The 20,498-nt window shown below is 37.6% G+C and overlaps 1 pseudogene; it reads left to right on the top strand.

Annotated features, from left to right (window-relative positions):
* LOC109084574 overlaps positions 1 to 20,498 on the top strand; it is a 33,437-nt pseudogene that overhangs the window by 11,667 nt on the left and 1,272 nt on the right.

Below are 20,498 nucleotides of genomic sequence, written 5' to 3'. Positions count from 1 at the left end.
TAGATATATTTATTAGGGGTGTAAAGGAACACGTATTCATACCAAACTGTTTCGGTATGGGTCTTTCGGTTCGGTACGCATGTGTACCGAACGAATACAGTTTTTTTTTTTTTTTTTTTTTTTTTTTTCAGGAAATTCAAATAATAAATAGCGCTTTGACAGACTTTGATGTGGCATGACAGATCTCTGCCTTGGAGAGCTGCTTCTGGGACGGTTCAGAAACGTGCTGGTGTAATCCCAACACAAGCACTGACCTAGAGCGCCGCGATCAGCTCCGGTTCCCCTGTCTGAGCACGTGACGCCCCACAGATTTATGAAGAGTGGAGCTCGAGTGAACACGATTATTCCTTCCTCTGTACTACTGGTTTTAACGCGAATAAACATAACTGAACATCCCATGCCTAAACAATTTTTTTTTTTTTAAGTTGAATGTTGATCATCTATTTAAAAATAAATAGTAATAAAATTTAAGTTTTTTGTTAAATTGTTAGGCCTAATTGTAACCTTATAATGTAAAAGGGCTCCCTATAGTTTTAAGCATAAGCTGAGGTAGATTTTTTTATCACTAAGAAAACTATAAATTATAGTTTTTCGTATTTAAAGAAAGAGTAACTTGTTCAGTAAACCATAAAAAAAAAAAAAAAAAGTTTAGTTTTTCCCCCTGCTGTACTGAAATAATACCGAACCGTCGTATTTGTTTACTGTTACACCCCTAATATTTATCATGTCTGTTAGGCATGTATTCGCTGAGTTTTGGTTCATTTTTGTGAAGTTCTCCTGTTCAAGACAAGCTGAAACAGTAGTATAAGCTGTTTTGGGAGAAGGGGGAAAAAAGACGTGCTTGGGCCGGTAATTCTCATAAGCTGTCGGACACGGGCCAGGCTAGGGCCTAAATCTGGATGTCGGTGAAGGGCCAGGCTAGGGCCTAAATCTGAGGCTTGTGCAGGGCCCTAACTCCATGTCTGAAAAAGTTTGGATATTTGTCCTTCCGTAGCCTACTTCATCTTTAAGTTTCTCTAAAGTGATTGGTGATGTGATTGCACATTTCACAAGTTCCATTTCAGTTGTCACAAGCTGAGGGTGAATCTTAAGGCTTGCGTACATGCTTAGAAGAGGACTGGTGCTGTTTATCTCACAACTGAATACTGTGTTACACGCCACACTCGAGGTAAAGCTTCATGTGAAAATCGCCTGTCCAGTTCAGCCAGCAGTGACTCAGTCAACCATTTTCTTTAGGCGTGGGTTTATTAAAAAATACAACGAATTTCCATTGTTTTGGTTTATTGATGTTGCTTGATAATGATGGAATATAGTGATCTAAATAGAGTCCTCTTGTAGCCTTCATGATGAATCTCGCTATGATATCATAGAAATTAATTTAGCCCAAAACATACTTATTCTATCAACTAAAATAACGAGATAATACAAATAAAATGAGAAAATTAATTATTTAATTTTTATATTTTATTCATAGCTCAGTCAAAATCATGATTGGCTCAGCCCTCCTTAAACTCTGCATATGGTCCACACTGTTCTTGATTGTTTTTCCTCATAAACTGACCCTGTTTGTTGTGTTTCGATCAAGATATTTTAGATCCTTCCAAATTGTTCGTAACAATATTCCTATATTCCATTTACATTGGTCAATAAAGTAATGCTTTTTCTGTTACTTAACTTTCCTAATGCAGTGAAGCACCATACAGCTAAATGATGGGCATTCCATCTCATTGCATGTCAGTGCTGGCTGTCTGAAACGTCAAAGAAGAAAAAGAGCTTTTTGAGGTTTTCCTTGGTTTGTTTAAGTGGAGGAAAATGCTTAGCTGTGTGATGTTTATAAAAGTTAGCAATCCCAGACATTCTTGGCATGAAAGACAAGGCAAATTAAGCTGAGGAGGTGACTAGGGTTTGAATGTGTGGAATACGAAGGCTTTTCCAGTATAAACTCAGATCAAGTGTCTCAGTTTTCTGATCTCTGGATCAGACCTTCTCCCTTCTCCTTTTCAAATGTAGGTACATCCATTTGACAAAAAGTTTTTATTGTGCATATATGGTCTGATGTTCTACTCTAGCCTTTCAGCATTTTTCCATGGCTTCCTTATGGCTGTAGAATTCTTGCCATTTAAGACCAACACAACACTCTCCTGACATTCCAGCTACCATGTGTGTTGCTGTAGTGCCACGAAAAGAGGATGGCAGAGGAGGAATTTTACTGGCATCCACAAACCCTTCAAAGCAACCCCAAATCCACCACAAATTAGGCATGACCATCAGAAAAACACGGCAGACATGAAGAGTCCAGGCCAAGCACAGCTAACTTACTGTAATCCAGCCCTAGGCTTGGAGTTTGTAGAGAGGATCATTCCAAAGAGGGGTGTGGGGCATGTTATTGCTGCAGCCTGGGGTGACCATGAACAATATGTTGGGTGTCATATTTTTGCTCTGACACAGTGAAACTTCTCATGCCAAATCCATTTCTTGTCATGGTTTTCGATCTCAATGAACCAGAAGTAGTTTACAATTAGTTCAGAGGTCCTTTTCCAAATGGCACCCTCATTCCACGCTGTCCTCCAAGTCAACACTGTACTGCATGAACTGTTTGGTAATAGTCCATTGTAAAGCCAACACCAGTGCACGCTTTGCAAAATGGTGCCATTATGCTAGCCACATCGTTTTTACATTTTTGTGCAAGATCAGGCAGACGGCACCTGTTCTCAATACATGGATATCTTTTTTCCTTCATGTTTTCTGTTTTTCTTTCCCCAGTGAGTTCTCCAGTGGATCTGCTTATAATGCAAGGCTTTGTGCTGGGTCCACGATGACCTGAACCAGGTGGACCATCAGCAGCTACGTTCTCAAGGTCCTGCGGACAGGAGGAGGTTTTACAGAAGTGAGTCCTTCAGTTAACATCTCTCTTTCCTTTTTGCTGGCATTCTGTCGTATTACATAAACAAGTCCCCTGCCAACATTCCTTGAAAACGGGGTTATGTTTGGCTTCCTTGTTTCCTTTTTACCCACACCATTGGAAGAGCAGAACCAACAGTTCTAGGGGAGGGTTTGCCTGCCCTAATAAGGAACAGAGGGAATGGGCAAAAAACAAATAATTCCAAGCTTTAGGAAGAATTGAGTCTGTAATGCAAGGCATCTCACCTCCCTTAGTTACTGTGGGTTCCCATGTTATTCATTACAAAGTTTTTAAAAGCTCTTAGTTTCTCATTATGCTAAGGTATAGTTCTTCAGAGTCTGGCTCAATGCTGACTATCTTGTCCTCATTTGACTTTGGCAAGCTGATACTAGTGATTACGACCCTGCTCTGGCCTTCCAAAGCACAGTCATCCAGGACTCATCTCCTACCCAGGAATGATCTTATACTGCAAACTCAAAAAGTTTGGTAATCTGATACTAGTGATTACGACCCTGCTCTATGTTAAAAAAGGTAATGAAATATATATTTTCACTGGTTTTTTAAAATGTCTATTACAATATGGTCTCTTAGCAAGGGCTTAATTTATTGATCAAATACACTAATAAATACAGTAATATTGTGAAATATTATTACAATTCAGAATAACTGTTTTCTATTTGTATATATTTTAAAATTTAATTTATTCCTGCTTTGGTAAAGCTGAATTTTTGGAAGTCATTACTTCAGAAATCATTCTAATATGCTGATTTGGTAACATTTCTTATTATTATTATTAATCCAGTGTTGAAAAGTTATGCTGCTTAAATATTTTTTGTAAAGTTCAAAAGAACAGCATTTATTTAAAATATTTTTTTGTAGTGTTATTAATGTCTTTACTGTTTAATGCATCCTTGCAAAAATAAAAGTATGAATTTCTTTCAAACAAGATCTTAATAACCCCAAACTGTAAAATGGTAGTTATTATTATTAGAGTATTGATTAGTAAGTATATAAAGTTGAGATACTATTCAGTTATTCATTGATTAATTCAGTTATTGTTACTTTTGGCTCTGGCCCATGTCTGAAGCATCTTTAATCATTATCTTCCAGTAAACACAGTCTGGGCAGTCATGAGTACGTGCAGAACTGCAGGAAGTGGGAGACGGAGATCAGACTACAGCTCCTTTTTCTTAGCACAATGAGAAGGGGATCTGGCCCGAACGGTAAAAAATTACAAACAATGTATAATAATTAGAAAACTAGTTGTTCACTGCACTACTATCTTCACATGTTATAAACGGAAATATTTAATGGATAAATCTTCAGTGGGTATAGAAAAGAATCACCCCCCTTTAAGATAATCGCAATTTGTTGCTTTGCAGCCTGAAATGAAGATGGACACAGTGTGTTTTATTCAGCAGTATTTACTCAGTACAACTTATAACATCCAAGTGAAAGAAACAACACTAACATATCAAAAAAAAAAAAAAAAAAGAAACTGAATCAAAGAATTGGAAAAAGGGTCACCCCCTTGTGTCAGTATTTTTGTTGAACCACCTTTACTTTAATTTCAGCCTTTTGTCTGTTGGGATATGTCTCAACTTAACTTTGCACATCTAGTCTTTGTAATATTTGCCCACTCTTCTTTGCAGAACTGCTCGAGTTCAGTTAAATTTGATGGTGACTGTTTGTGGACTGCAGTCTTCAAGTCATTCCACAGATTTTCAGTGTGGTTTAATCTGGGCTCTGAGTAAGCCATGCAAGGACATTCACCTTTTTTCACTGTGTGTGTGTGTGTTCAGTTTTGCTGTGTGCTTTGGGTCATCGTCATGTTGGAAGGTAAACCTTCTTCTTATTGACAACTTTCTGGCAGAGGGCAGTAGATTTCCTCAAGAATTTGATGGTATTTTGTGCCCCAGTCCCTGCTGCAGAGAAACACCCCATAACAGGATATTACCACCTCCATGCTTTACTGTAGGAATGCTGTTATCTGGATGCTGAGCTGTATTTGATTTCGAACAGACATTTTGTTTGGTGTTGAGGCCACATAATTCAATTTTGGTAAATCTCAGTTGTGACTGCATGTGGCCTTTCTTGAGGAGTGTCTTTTTTCTTGCAACCCTCCCAAACAAGCCACATTTGTGGAGAATTTGTGATACTGTTGTCACATAAACACAATGATCACTCTTTGTCATAAATCTGCTTCAGAGTTGCTGTAGGCCTCTTGGTAGTCTCTCTGAGCAGTTTCGTCTTGCTTTTTCATCCAGTTTGGAGTGACATCATGATTCAGGGAGGGTCCGTGTTTTAGCAAATACCTTCCACTTCTTAATAATAGACTTCACTGTGCTTCTAGGCATTGATAAAGCCTTTGAAAATTTTTTGTATCCATCTCCTGACTTGTGCCTGTCCATAAATAAATCCCGGAGATCTTTTGACAGTGCCTTGCCACCCATAGTTGATTGTTTGCTTCAGTTGCACTACCAAGGACTGAAATGCTCCAGGAAAGCTCTTTTCATGCTGAGCTAACCATTGAGAAGGTGATTAGCTATTCCTGATTGAATTTACAAGTCATTTTTCGGAGGGCGGTGATCCTTTTTCCACTTTTTTTTCTGACAATTTGGTGTTATATTTTTCACTTGGCTGTTATAAGTTGCACTGAGTAAATACAGCTGGATAAAACAGAAACTGTCTTCATTTTAGGCTGCAAAAGCAACAAAATGTGATTATTTATCTATACCCATTGTATGTTTTCTCTTTGTATACTAACAGGCAGAAGATGACATCTCTCCCATTGTCTTGGAGAAATACCTTTGGTCTAGTGGAGAGACCGTTTTAAAGAGGCAGTCACAAGGTAGGAATGTGCTCCATCTTATCTCCAGCCCCTACTAAAGGCTAGGAAAGCCATGGGTGGCCTTTGAGTCTCTGATTGTGCTTTTTGATTTCTCATTCCTTTGAATGTTTTGTTCTTCTCTAGAGAGGGTCTTGCGGAATACCTAGAAGGATCTCATAAGCAAGTCATCTCTGCCTTCAGAATGAGGTAACTTATTTCTCAAACACATCAAGCTTATACTTTTATGAAAAGAAATAAAGAAGTGCTTTAAAATTATTTGTGTTTCTCACTTTAATCTCTCACTGTGTTCTCTCTCTCATTAGAGCCACCCTGTATAAAACAGTGGACAGGTGTGGTTCAGTCTGTTAAAAATCTGTGCTGTGCTCTGGAGAAATTGAACACCAGCCATCACTGATGCAATCAAGAGGTTCAAACGCTCTGTCAACCTTCCTAGAACACTTTCCCAGAGGTCAGAGAACATCAGTGTAACAGTGCATGCACAATATTAAAACCTGTAGCTGATACTTATAAAACAGTCACTATTGGGTTTTAATGTTATGACAGAACTGGTTGTTGATAAATGGCTGATATTATAGTTCTAACAACTAAAATAAATCTGTTATTTAAAGGTGCTGAATGTAGGATTGAAAACAGAGTGGTTGAACTAGGTATTGCCAGTCCAAATTCAAAATATTGGAGAGTTTTTTTTCACCCGACCCCCTCCTCCTCAGACTTGACGCACACATAGGTTGCCAGATTGACGACACAAACAGGAACGTGCACACGATGAATGAAATTAAATATGCCTGTTTTTTGCCAAAATACATTTTGTGTAAACTGGCAGTGGGCGGGTTTCACAAACCAAAACAAACACCGACAGTTCATTGGCCATGAACGCACATTTTCAAAGGAGAATAACTGACTGTAGCATTGTTTTTCAGATAAACCAGTATGTTTCCTTAAATATCTGCAAAACATATTATGGTATTTTTATGCTTTAGTACAGTCAAAATCTTACATACAGCACCTTTAAATTGTAAAACTGAGTTAAGGCATCACAACATTATTAGGGGGGCACGATAAATATCGGCCGATAATTAATGCGCATGACATCAGTAAAGCCGTTTCTCGATTAGAGAAACGGCTTTAGCCGAATTTACCGGCTGATTAGAGAACCAGTTTTACTGACAAGATGTGCATTAATTATCGGCGATTATTTATCGTGCACCCCTAAACATTATAATACAGTTATAAAAATTGGATGTTCATTTTGAGATCCACTAATATTAACCTTATCTAACCTTATTTAACTAAATTATTAGTATTATTGTTATTTATCCAATGCCTTATACATTAATACATGAATGTTATATATCCAACATTAAAAAAAAGTGAATTAATTAAAAACAGTCTAAACCACAGCAATTTTTAGTCCTTATTTAGAAACTTTTCTGTTTACATATTCATTCAAAGAGCACTATTTTTTTTTTTTTTGGGCAGGCTGGTGCCACAAGTTTCAGCAGCTACTACAGGTTCAGCTAATGGTCAAGCTCAGCTCCTAAGTAATCTCAATGTTCTTCTCTTTTAAATGCTTTAATACTTCATATGCACAGTCAATCTCCAAAGCAAGCCCTTTTGGTGGTTTTATTTCCCCCTGAAAAAGTGTAAGCACTGTGGCTTTGTTTTATGCTATCCAAAACTTTGCTCGGATGTTTTAATTTTTCATGATCAGTCCACTTTCATATTTCCAAACTAACCATATCTGTATATTATTATTATTATTAGAGTAGTAGTAGTCGTACGTCTTAAAGTTTACTCTTATTTGAAGCAGATTATGGTCTTCAGTGTAGTTATGATAGTGGGGCTGAAATTTATAAACAGCAACCTTAGATCCGTGAACGTCTTTGTTGCGGAGCAAAAAAAAGTTTGTTTTGCAGCACTTATATATTTTTTTTGTACATGCTTGTATGTGTCCAAGAATTTGGGATGTGCTGTTTCTTGTTCAACCTAGGCTTTACTCAGCTTCGTGTGATTTCCCCAGGTGTATGCTATCTCCAGTGGCGGAGAGGTTAGCCGTACGCACGACGCTGTTTTTGATCTCGCTAAGAAGCTCTACCTTAGGTCTTTCTGTTCAACTACTCCTCGGTTTGCATGATGGAAGACGAGGAAGGAGGGGGACAGCAGACGAGGCCCGCGGAGCAACCACAAGAACACACTGCACAGTTCACTCTGTTTGCCGTTCATGGCATTCCTGCTACCTGGTTCAGCAGTAAGCACTGTGCCCTTCAGGTGCTTGTGAATGAGTGTTTCTGAAGCTGGTATAACTTTAGCTTAATACTTTCTTTTATAAGAAATTGATTTAAATAAATCCATTTTCCTTTGTTTTGGCATAGTCGAGCCCCGCAGTCTAAATAAGCACTAACACTGTTTTAATTCACTTCAGACTGATATGCGTTTGATTTACAAACTCACAGCCAAGGTAAACTTCTCATTACTTTCAAAGCACTGCCTTATCCTATTCCTTCCACGGTTATTTCCCTCCTGATATTTGAGTATTTTGTGGGTCTGTGTTCGTTTGGAGGCAATCGCCTCAGTAAATTATATCTGCCCATTCAACATTAACCCAACGTGGGAGAGCTTAGACTGTGTTTTTTCAAATCAATACACACAAAAGTAACTGTATTTAACATTCTTTTGAAATGGCCACCTTTGAAAAATGTTGCAAGGAATGAGGGCTGTGTCCTCTGATAATGAATATTTGGAGGGTTATGATGTTGCTGATGATCTCTTATTACTAATGCTGTGCAGTACAGCTAAATATTTTAATCTTTTTGACATTCCGTATATATTTTGAAACGTATGAATTTGTTCTTAAATGGCCTAAAATTTTGATTTATTTATTTTTGATCCACATGAAACTTAATATATAGTGTGTGTGTATATTCCATTCAGAAGTTTGAGGTCAGGGTTTTTTTTTATATATATATATAGTTTATTTATAATTTTACAAAAGATTTTTGTTACAAATAAATGCTGCTCTTTTGAATTTTCTATTTAAAAGAATCAGAGAATCCTGAAATGTATCATGTATCACAGTTTCCACAAAAATATTAAACAGCATAACTGTTTTCTACATTGATAATAAGTAATGTTTCTGGAGCACAAAATGGGCATGTTATAATGGATTTCAACACAGGAACCCGGCATAAGGCTGCTGAAAAATCAACTTTGGGATGTCACATGAATAAATTACAACTTAAAATATATTAACATAGAATACAGTTCTTTTAAACTGTTATAATATTTCACAATATTACTGCATCAAGCAGTCCTAAGCAAAAAAAGATGTTAACATTAAGAGAAAATTTTACACCTCCAAATTCTGAATAGCAGGAGTGAGCATTGTCATATATAATAACACTTAAAATAGTTGATACTTTATTATCCAGAGGTTTACTCTTAGGAAACTTATTTGAAGAATAGTTTGTTGAGTCAGTGGTAATCTTTGTTTTAGGAGTTACTGAATAGCTGGCTTTATCCTCTAGCTCTCTTTATCTGCCTCAGCAGCAGCACTTCTCTGCCGTGGCTAAAAATAGACTTGTCTGGTGCGTTCCAAAAGAACAGGAAGCCGGAAAGATACTGCTCTGAGAGAGGGGGGTGGGTGTGTGGGGTTTGAGGAAAAGCAGGGTCAAAAGTTTCTGCCACCACTGTGTTCTGTAATTTTGGTCCATTTCTCTAGAGGGCGTAAGGCTTTTATTTGTTAATAATTTGTCACTTGAAGGATACTTGCTAAGCCCAACAGTGCTGATCACGATGAGCCTATTTATCGCAGTATGAAAAAATTGCATATACCACACAGACGGCCACAAGAGCATCAAAATATGGATACCTGGTGCCATGCTAGAATCCTAAAAAATTTCAACGTTTTAACGTTGGCGGTGTTATGAAAACGAACGCACCTAGCTTTGGCCAATCATGTGAACCATGTGCAAAAAGAACAGAAATATTATTGAGATGAATATATCAAAAACCATTTTGTGTAACTGCGCAACTTAAAAATACAAACTAAATGAAAATAGTTGTTTCTAATAGTTGTGGTCGTCTTGATTCTTTAATAGCACACTTCAGGGGACTAGTCACAATATAAGTACTGGACAGGCCGAATAATCTTTCTTCCCTGTTCGGTGCTAGTAGAGTAAATTTGTGCTCTTCCTCCTGTATTTCAGTGTTTGAAAAATAGTACTACCTATGTGGGCTCCTCGATCCCACCACAACACAGGAATTCTTCTTCAAGCCTGTCCACATGAGGTGTTCCCCAACAAAGAGTTGGTGATTCGAACATTCCAAATGAGTATTTTTTTAGACCACATATAAATGGGAAGCGAATTGTAAGTTGGGGGGGTTTTGAGGCCGGGCCCCCTGAAACATGCGGGGCACGCCAACTTCCTGCAGGTTTTAGTATTTAGAGGGAAAACCAATTTGAGATTGCTGCCCAGTTTCTGCTGTTGGTGGACCACTATCCGCTTGTTCTTTTAGGATCAAATTTCCCTATTTGCAGTGGCAGACTTTGGCCGCTGGGTAGGGCCATGTTGAGTACTTCTCCGTCTAATTGGGCGTTCGTCAACCCGAATGCGAACAATCGGGCCAGATTCCAACAAGCAACGGAAGGGTCCAGGAGCTTTTGGGAAAAGTCTCCATGCCTCTGTTTGATGTTCAGAAAACCAGGCACAAATTCCTAAAAACTAATGTTTTATTCCCCAGTAAAGTAATAAATCAATGAATCAGCTGTTTATCAATGCCTACATGGAGCCATAAACATCATTACAGTGTTTGATGACTAGAAACGAGAGTAATGTAATCACTTCATTACTCTTTAAATGTACAGATCTCTTGACGACAAAGAACACACATTATTTAACCAATGGCTATGATAAAATGAACACGATTTGTTGTGGGACGGTTGCATTTAACCAATATTCTGTTACGTCTGCAAGTTTAGTTAATTACCATGTCAACAAAACATAAAACTGTTGGACTCTTTAATTAGTAACGATTCGCTATATGACGTGCACAGACATTACCAACTATAATATTTGGGACGTCTGTGAGATAAGTTTAATCTGTCAATGAACGGGGTTGACCGGAGGGAAGGGATACATTTGAGACTGCAGTATTCATAATCAATATAAACATCACTTCATGCCATTTTGTGTTTTTAGGGTTTGTGTCAGAGGTCGCCAAGCTGCGTAGCGATTGTGGACGGTCTCCTCAGTCCGTCAGCCTGGAGCTGCAGGCCAGGGGAAGAATCCTTCAGAACGGATCATACTGTGCAGGTTCTTTTATTTGCAAGGTTCTTTTTTCCATCTAGTGTCAGTTGCTCTTCCTGACACTGATTCACACTTAAATATCATTGTTCTGATCATAGCACAGGTTGACTTCCCCAGTCCAGCGGTGACGTGCTCTATGTTGGTCCTCAGGAGAACGGACTGCCCAGACCCTCAGTCTCCTAGAGCCACTTGATCCTGGGAGATCGAAGTGAGATCGAAAAGCTGTGTGCACAGACAATCTGCTTTTGGGTAAGTTTGCATCATTAAAAAGACCTTGTGGCAAAAATGTGGATTTGCATTTCATGAAGAAAATACTCAGTTCTTGCATAAAGTAGAGTGGTGTACGATTTTAGGTAGGATTAGTTTGTAGGCTTTTGATCTGCTTTTTGGATACAAATCCTAATCAGAATATTTGATACAGTTATAGTGCCATGTGCTATCCTGGTCTTGTTCATCATCTCACATAAGGCCTAATTAGCATATGAACTGAACGATGGCGTGTCCTGAGAGTAGGATAAAGGCCTTTGGGAGCATTAAATGTCTTGACTCATTCCGCTAGTGTACTCCACTTCTATGGATCCCCGTCAGCTTGCTTATCCTATTTTAAGTTTTTTTAATTGAATTGTTGAATGAAGTGATTTTGAGCTTCTAAGTGTAAGAAAAACATCTATTAAATAGACATGGGAGGCATCATTAAGCCCATTCACAACAACTCTAAACCTAAAAATACAGTAAACAGACACTGATGCTGCCTTTTTTCAGGTTCAAAATAGGATATTCATTTTAAAATAGAAAGTTTATATTAACAAAGGTAAAAGTCTGAGCCTAGAGAAAGGTATGTCACTTCTTTTGTCCAAACGCATTATTTGATTCTCATCTGTCTTCTTCTGTATGTACAGGACAGTTTGTTGAGTCGCAATGTTTATTTACGGTTTCATATGAATAATTTTTTTAGAGGTTTTCCCCTTGTAAAGATAGCAAAAGCGAACAATTGAATTCTCCTGCAATAACAAAACAGACTTGAAACTGAACTCTTGTGACTTCAGAATAAATCTCTATTGATAAGAGAAACATTTGCAGCTGAAAAGGCAGACGTTTGTCACAGCCCCGCCCTGTTTTTGTTTAGTATGGCTTCCTGCTGAAAAAATGCAACCCGCTTCCGATTTAAAACAGGAAAGCTCAGTCATCTTCTAAAACAGCCACACAAACACTCAGCCTCCGTCCACGCCCTTCCGGCAGCTCTCCCGTGCTCCATCTTGTGATCACTGTCTCATTCTGAATGTCCACCAGGTGCCAACAGCTCTGTGCCGGGCAGTCTTCCCAGCTTCACTGGTGCCATTTTTCAGACACATTTAAGGGAAGTGTTATTCTTTCCTGTGCCTCTTCTTATCCTCTGTTCAGGACTAGAATCGGTCTGTTATTATTCATGGATGAACGAAGTAGAAGTGTCTGCTTTCCGTGGTTGGGTTAGATTCAAGCCCACAGGAGTACCACATCAAATTCTAGAAATAGAATTTTCTGAAAATACTGCAACTTTTATGCCAAGTAGCGTTATGCTATTGAATTGTTACATCAAGCAGCAAAAACATTCACAAGAAGCAGACACATTAAGGGAATCGTGCCCATTGACAAGAGGTACTTGTGAACCCAGGTCTTATATATTTTGTGCAGCTGAATTTTCCCACGACCGTCTTTATCACTTTAAACAAATTTGGTTAGAGCTTTGTGTTTATAATTAATGTTTAGGACTATAATTTTGTTTTATTACTAACCTTTTTCTGTACTCTTTTCTTTTCCCGGTTTCTGTTCTTTAATGAGGGGCAGTGAACTTAGCATTTGTACATTATAGCATAGTTTTTCCCATAATGTTTGGTTAAAGTTTTGCTTTATTCTATGAGTATTTTACATGATTTGTCTGGATTTTTTTTTAAATCATTCAGTGCGAGTTTTGCCGCCCATTGAAACTTTATAGTTTTGGGTGCAACTTATTTTCTGGGAAAAATACGATACTGTTGTCTAACTTTGACAATTGCCCAGTGTTTTTCTTTTCCCCGCCGGCTGTCCAGAAACGAGCAGACAGGCAGCAATAGCTTTGGGACCAGCGTAACTAATTGTCGGGACGATGAATAACAGCCTGGCCCAAAATCTTGGCCAGTGCACCCAGCTGGGACTTGGGGCATTATGGTGAGATCCGACTCACTTCTGCACCAGCGGGCCCCCCTCTGTCGCCCTTTTTACAGCCCGGGAGCAGCTCTCCTTATGCAATAGTATGTCTCCGTCCCGCTATCCTCTCTGTTTTTATAGCCCACGTTCCTCGGCCTTCTCTGTTTCTGTACATTTGGTGACAAACAAGCTAATTTTTACCCCATATGAGCTTTATTTAAATGTGTCACTTGTGTTCATAATGAATTTTTTCTTCGTAATAATCTTGCTTTCACACCTTCAATCCTTTTTTGCCACACTTTATATTGGTCTCTATGACTTTCTTTAGTACTGTTCTGTGATGGAGAGGGACGCGTGAGCATGTGGTGAATGTTTTGCTGCGTGTGGTTGTGTGATGTAAGTATTTGCAGTTTCTGCTGACACAGAGATGAGGAAAGTGGCCGTGAGCTGGATCGAAAGCAGCAGTGGTGATGACCTGGCTTGACTAGCCCTCCTCATCTGGTGCAGTGCCCACACACACACACAACACACACACACAACCAACACAGCTTTTGATGCATGGTATCTTTTCTTTATCTTTTCTATAAGAACAGCTTGGCACTAGTGCTTTCTGTTGCTTTGTTATTGTTTATAAGCGTGGAAAAAGAAGCAGACGTTGTATTAGCACTTTTAAATAATCCTTTAACGAATGTTCTTTTGGGAATGCTTGATTGCATGTTATTTACAGTTAAAATTAAATGTATTCGAGTTAAAAAATTTTAATTAAATGCATTTATTTTTTTAAATTAACTTTTCTGACCCACATAAGTAGGACTTAAGTAACTTTTCATATGTATGTTACAATTAAGGAATGTTTCATATGTTATGTGTCCCTTTGAATTATGCTTCAAGTAGACTGTATGATGTAACTGACAAACAGTTAGGGGGGGAATTGCAGGCAGTGACGTGGCGAGTGTCACCTCAACAATGCGCTGGGGGGATATTTCTCGCATGTCCTCGAGCTCTGGGAAAATGTCAATAGCGTCACAGTATCTTTACTGGTAATGTGTAACTGTATTGAAAAAGGATCATATCTTATTTTTTAAGAGTGGTCAGTTCATTTGCAATTTTAAAATTCACTATTACAATCTCCATAAAGTTGTTTATGTTTGGGTGGAGAAATTTCTGATAACACTTGAAATTTCTGTGGGTCATATTTACTCTGGTATCTGTTTAAGAATATGGACCTTGTGGGTTGGAAATTGTCGACCTGATATCATACTGTGACATGTAGTGAGAATTCAAATTTAGAACAAACATGTCTGCTGGGGTCTTGTTTTGGATTTAGGCGTGCTGAGTGATACCGGGTAGCAGGACCCGATCGTTCGGGTTATCATCCGTATGAAACCGCATCCTGGTGCCCTGCTGTGCCTGTGTGGGACTGGTGGCCATTGAAGTGCTGAGCTTTGAGAAGCAGGACCAGTCTTGTGCAGCCTGCGTGGCGCTCTGGTCCGAAAAAGTGCTGCATGGCGAGCAGCTCCAACCGCGACGGTACATTCATGGCTGGCATTAATTAAAAGAAGAATGTCCTGTATGATTTTATAAAAACCCCGCTTTGTAAACTGCATCCCGAAAACTGGGTAACATTCTTTCCTTTATAGTTATATTAATTTGATTTATACAGTTGCGTTACACAATGCATTGTTTGTAGATGTTGCTACACTACTGGCTACACTATTCACTACTAAAAAAAAAGTTTGGGCTTGGTAAGATTTTAATATGTATTGAAAGACAGTCTCTTATACTCACTAGGCTGCATTTATTTTATTCAAAAATACAGTGAAAACAGTAATATTGTAAAACATTACAATATTATGTTATATTATTATAATATTATATTATAGTATATTATTTTAACAATGACATTTTCGATGACAAAACTGAAATTTCGTTTCAGTCCCACATTATCCTTCAGAAATCATTCTAAAGGTGACTGTGCTAAATTCTAATATGATGACTTGCCCTCAAGAAACCTTACTTATATTACTGTTGAAACAGTTTGTGCTGCTTAATAGTTTTTGAGGAAATGGGTGCGATTAATATGTTTTTCACAATTCCTTGATGATAGGAAGTTCAGTTTTTGTTTGTTTTGTCACTTTTGATCAATTTAATGCATCCTTGCTGAATAAAATTATTAATTTCTTGAGGAAAAAAAAAAAGATATGTAATCTGTGCCAGCAGCAGAATCTTGTGCGTTCTTTATTTTAGTTGGTTTTATTTTCTTAAATCCAGTAAGGTCTAGATACGAGTTCAAACCAAGGCTTCTGGGAAACAAGTGCAATGGATTTTCTAAATGTTCAAGACAACAAGGTTCCAAAATCTAATTTAAAAATACTTTTTTCAAAACATGATCTGAATAAACAATCAAATAAAGGTAAAGGTTACATAAGTATACCAGGATATCTCGTTTTTTTTTTTTTCTGTTTCTTTTGGGTTTGAAACAGATCTTCTGCGGTTTGACTTTCAGTCCTAGAAAACACTTAAAAGTATTTTTCTTACAAGTACAATGACCTGTGACAGATTATTGGATCAATGGGTGACTGTATTTGGATGAACCCTTGATCCCCTCCAGCTCATCCCAGGTCCAGTATTGATATATTTTTGTATTGTACTGATACGCAATATGGCAAAAATATATGGGAAACCAAAACACCATGCCCATAAGTGCATGTTGAGGCATTTATTTAAAAAAAATTCCACTTCGATTAACGGCACAAGAGCATCATTGAGGTCCAGATATTGATATGTCGTGGCTCACATTAGGTGTTTCAAATAATCATTCCAAATGTGTTCAGTGGGGTTCAGATTTGGGGTTTGTAACATAGCCCAGTCCAAGTGCTAATCAATGGCTAAATCATTTTTATGGATCTCACTGTCATGCTGGAATTGAAAAGGGTCCTTTCCCAAAGCATTGCCACAAAGTTGGAACACGCACAATTCTCAAGAGTGTCGATTGTGTGTCTGTAGCCTTAAGATCTGTATTCAGTGGAATTTAAGGGCCTGGCCAAACATGCTGTCAGAATGGGGTGTCCACATATCTACTTTTTGGTCATATAGTGCCTCATCTTATATCTCCCATGTGAAACAGTGGTTTTTAACTTACAGATGGAAAGCTTTTTGTAATGCGCTTTATTTACTTTATACTTTGTAAACACATTTTATCATGTTATGGCTTTGGTCTGTCTTGGCTTAATAGAGTGTGTGCAGGAATGAGGTCCTAAAACACCGAAACATATTACATTTATGTCCTCCAATTGCCCTCCGGTTCCCGTCATTCTGAAGTCATTGGGTTTTTTGAATGGGCTATTGTTTAATGGCCGTGGTTAACAAGAGTAATTTTACTTCAGGCTTTTTATGTGTCTAGTTGCTAACAAGTGGCTAAATGGGACTACAGAGGTTGTCGGGACATTGAACAGCTCAGCTATTTTAGTATCAGTGATATACTGTTGTTAGATTTTTTTGTTAATAATTAGTGTTGTCTTTTTTTCTTTTTTTTTTTTTTTTTTTACATTGTTTTCAAGTTTAATTTTAGTCATTTTGTTGTATGTGTTTTTGTCATTTGTATGTTTGTTTGCCTTTGCAACTATCTTAAAATAAGTTTTTGGTAACAACTTTACAATAAGAGTCCGTGAACATGGGAAGTAGTAGGATTTGAACGATTCACATCAACTCCCGATTCGATTCGTTTTCACGTTTTTTTTTATATTTTTTTTTTTTTTTTTTAAACAAAAATATATTAAGACAAACTTATGATCAGGATGGTGTCCCTTTATATTATGCTTGGACAAAAATGTGCTGTACATTTTCTTTTTGTGAAATTGCTGAAATATAACTATAATAATAGACTAATATATCACTTGCATATTATTCCCCCGGCGCTTTTGTTGATTTTTGATTTGCTTCTATTGTCTTCATTTGTAAGCCGCTTTGGATAAAAGCATCTGCTAAATGACAAAATTTAAATAGAATGTACATATGTTAAATAACAAAACTAAATTGACATTTTAAAAACAAGCCCCTTGAACATCAAATACATAAGTAACACAAATACAATAAATCTTCTTCGTAAAAAAAAAAAAAAAAAAAAGACACAGCTTTGTCTGTTGCTCTTTCCATTTAAAACTATAAGGCAATTAGTCATGATCCAAACAAAGAAGCTGCATCATGCAACATGAGCAGTTTTTTAATTTTGTTTAAATTAGATTGTGTAATTTTGAAAGAAAAAACAGAAATGGTTTGACTTCAGTTTTTTTGTGAAACTATACAATAAAATCATCTGCATGAAACAGCAGACGAGCTGAATGAGACTGTGCAGATCACACTCTCTGTGCCAGCAGGTGGCGCTTAAAGTGTTTTTGGTTTCTGCTGGTAAATGAAGCAGCGCTGCCCTAATATGAACTTTAATATGCAGAAGGCATCTAAACTTGTCTAAAGACAGTGAGTTCCCCTCAGACATGCATTCATATAAACTCCTACACCTAAATGAATCGCGATTTGTTTAGCATCTCAACCGATTTGAATCGTCACATATCTGAGTAGATTTTCAGCTGGCCTCGCGGTTAAACGTTAATCCCTAAAAGTGTTTTACCAAGTTTTTTATGTTTTTTTTTTTTTTTTTTTTTCAATTAGTAATTTATTTTATGTATCTGCTTTTACAGCTTCTAAGTGTTTTATACTAGCGCTCTTGAGAACTATTCTAACTCCAAACTTCTCCACTTGAAGTTTTTTTGGAAGCTTAGGAATTTTGGGTGGAATTAATGATGTGTAGTTCGTATCAGTCAAATCCGGTCAATGCTACTTCATCTTCCAGTGTCTGAATATTTTGTTCTCTTTTAGGTGGTGCTGCTGCTTCGAGGGTCTAGAGATTAGGGTCAACACCTTACACCTCTTTTTTTTTTCCAAAAGACTCATCTGTCGACTCCCTATTAGCCCCAGTCTGGTGGCAAAAGAACTCAATATCAAGGTGAGTTGCTTAATTCATGAACAACTAACTTGACCCTATCCACACCTACATTCTCAATCTGATTAATGCATTTGATCACATTTTCTATAGAAGACTTCAAAAACCTATATTTCCAATGAATTATCCTTCAGTTCTCATCTCGTGCCCCGGTTTTGTATTCCGTTTGCTGGGAAGCATTCACATGTGATTCACTTATTTCCTAATCTTGTATGTTCTTGTTCCTCTTTCTCTCCTCCTGTAGTCCCTCTCTTCCGGTTTCAGATGTAGAGTTTTTGCACACACAGCAAAGTCGTGTCAATGACACTCCATCTCTCTCTCTTCTTCTCCCCATTTCAAAGACCCTCTTTTGTTGCCATGTTGAAGAATAGAGAAGCTAACGAAACCCTGAGGCTGAGCTTGTGTGATGCCTTTTGTAACATGGTGCTGCTTTTGTTGAAACTAGGCCTGCTCTTTCCTTCAATTCCAACGCTGTACCTCTGAAGATTGCTACTGGTTAATGCAGACCCCGCTGGGAGACGAGATTATAACGTCATGTTTAAGGGTGTGTGTTCATGAAATAGTGAAGGGACCTCCATAGTTAGAATGTATACCTATATAGAGGTTTGTTATTGTTTTACATTACTTTAGTTTGACAGGGCAGTCAGTTTCTTTTTGTATTAATTGCAATGGTGGGATCCTCCATTGAACTCAAATTATAATTGATTGATGATTGATGATTGATGGACATTAGTTTGCACTTAAAAAATGTGCCACAGACAAAGTACCAAAATCTAAGTCTGGTCTCAGTCATGAACATGCGCTCTAGTGGTCGAATCAGTATTTAAACAATAATTCTTGTACCTACATATTCTAGATACTCTTGTTTTTGAGGTATGTCCGAATAGTTTATCTGTCTTAACTGAAACTCAGGTTGGAGAGGATCTGAGGCAGGACATGTTGGCGCTGCAGATGATTCGGATTATGGATCGGATCTGGCTGGTACAGGGAGGGACTGGACTTGCGCATTGTCAACTTCAACATGCATCTCTACTGGAAAGAGGATAGGTATGTTTCTGCTCTAACATTTCAAAACCTATTTAACACTAGAATTAAAGTTAAAATATTTATTATTTGAAATGCGTCCGGATTTATGCTTTTACAATTGCTTTTCAAAAGTTCCTGGAGTCTGTAAGATGTTTTGTTTTTGATAGGGATCTATTATGGTCACCAGAGCTCATTTATAGGTTGATAAGAAATACAAGCTTATAACAGTATCTATAATTGTGAAAATATTGTTTTCACAATCTGTTTGTTTTTTTTTTTCTGTTTTTAATACCTACTTTAAAATGTAATTTATAACCTGTGATAGAAAAGCTGAATTTTCAGCATCATTACCTCCAGTCCTTCAGTATCACATGAATCTCTCAGAAATTCGTTCTAAATTATCTCTTTCTTATTCATAATCAATGTTGAAGCAATTGTGTTGCTTAATAATTTTAGTGGATTCTTTGAAAATAGATTTCAAAAGAGCAGACAAATCTTTTCTTACCTTGTAAGTGGTTTAACTGTCACTTTTTAATGCATCCTTGTTGATTTATTAATTTCTTAAATAATCAATAACTAATAAAACCTTTTGACCCCCAACGTTTTGAATGGTAGTGAATGAAAATCCTATTCATTGTAGGTACAACCAAAAATGGCCTACAGGGTCAAAGAAAATGTTTCAAATTTAAATTAAAAAATAAATTGACTTTTTTTATATGGCTTATTAAAAATGACTTTGTGGACACTGTGTATGTACAGTAATGTCTGTTTTCTATTCTAACAGTTGTGTTTGGTTATCACAGTCAATGGTGGAGTTGGTTCCTGTCGTCTGAAACGCTGAGGAAGATTCAGGTGGAGTACGGAGTGACGGGCTCCTTCAAGGACAAACCTCCTCGCCGAGTGGCTTCGCAAGTATCACCCTGCTGAGGATGAGTATGAGAAGTCAATTACATTTAACATTTACTAAACTGCAATGATTATGCATAGCACCCCAGTCAAGGTCAAGTTCTGTGGTTGATTGAGTTTTTTTGAACTTGTAATCGAAACCGTCTCTTTATCAGGCCTCAGAGAATTTCATCTACACCCTGCGCAGTTCTTATGCTGTGTGGCCACTTACGATCCTAGGCAGTCTGTGACCGCCACAACGATAACAATCATGCTGCGCTCCACCGGCCCACATGTTCCACATAGACTTTGGAAGTTCCTGGTCCGCACAAATGGGGATTGGGAGTTTTAAAAAGGTTGGAAAAT

Source organism: Cyprinus carpio, chromosome A18, assembly GCF_018340385.1.
Source record: "Cyprinus carpio isolate SPL01 chromosome A18, ASM1834038v1, whole genome shotgun sequence".
NCBI lineage: Eukaryota > Metazoa > Chordata > Actinopteri > Cypriniformes > Cyprinidae > Cyprinus > Cyprinus carpio.
The sequence above is the reverse complement of the archived record's forward strand: the minus strand, read 5'-3'. Positions and strand labels throughout refer to the sequence as shown.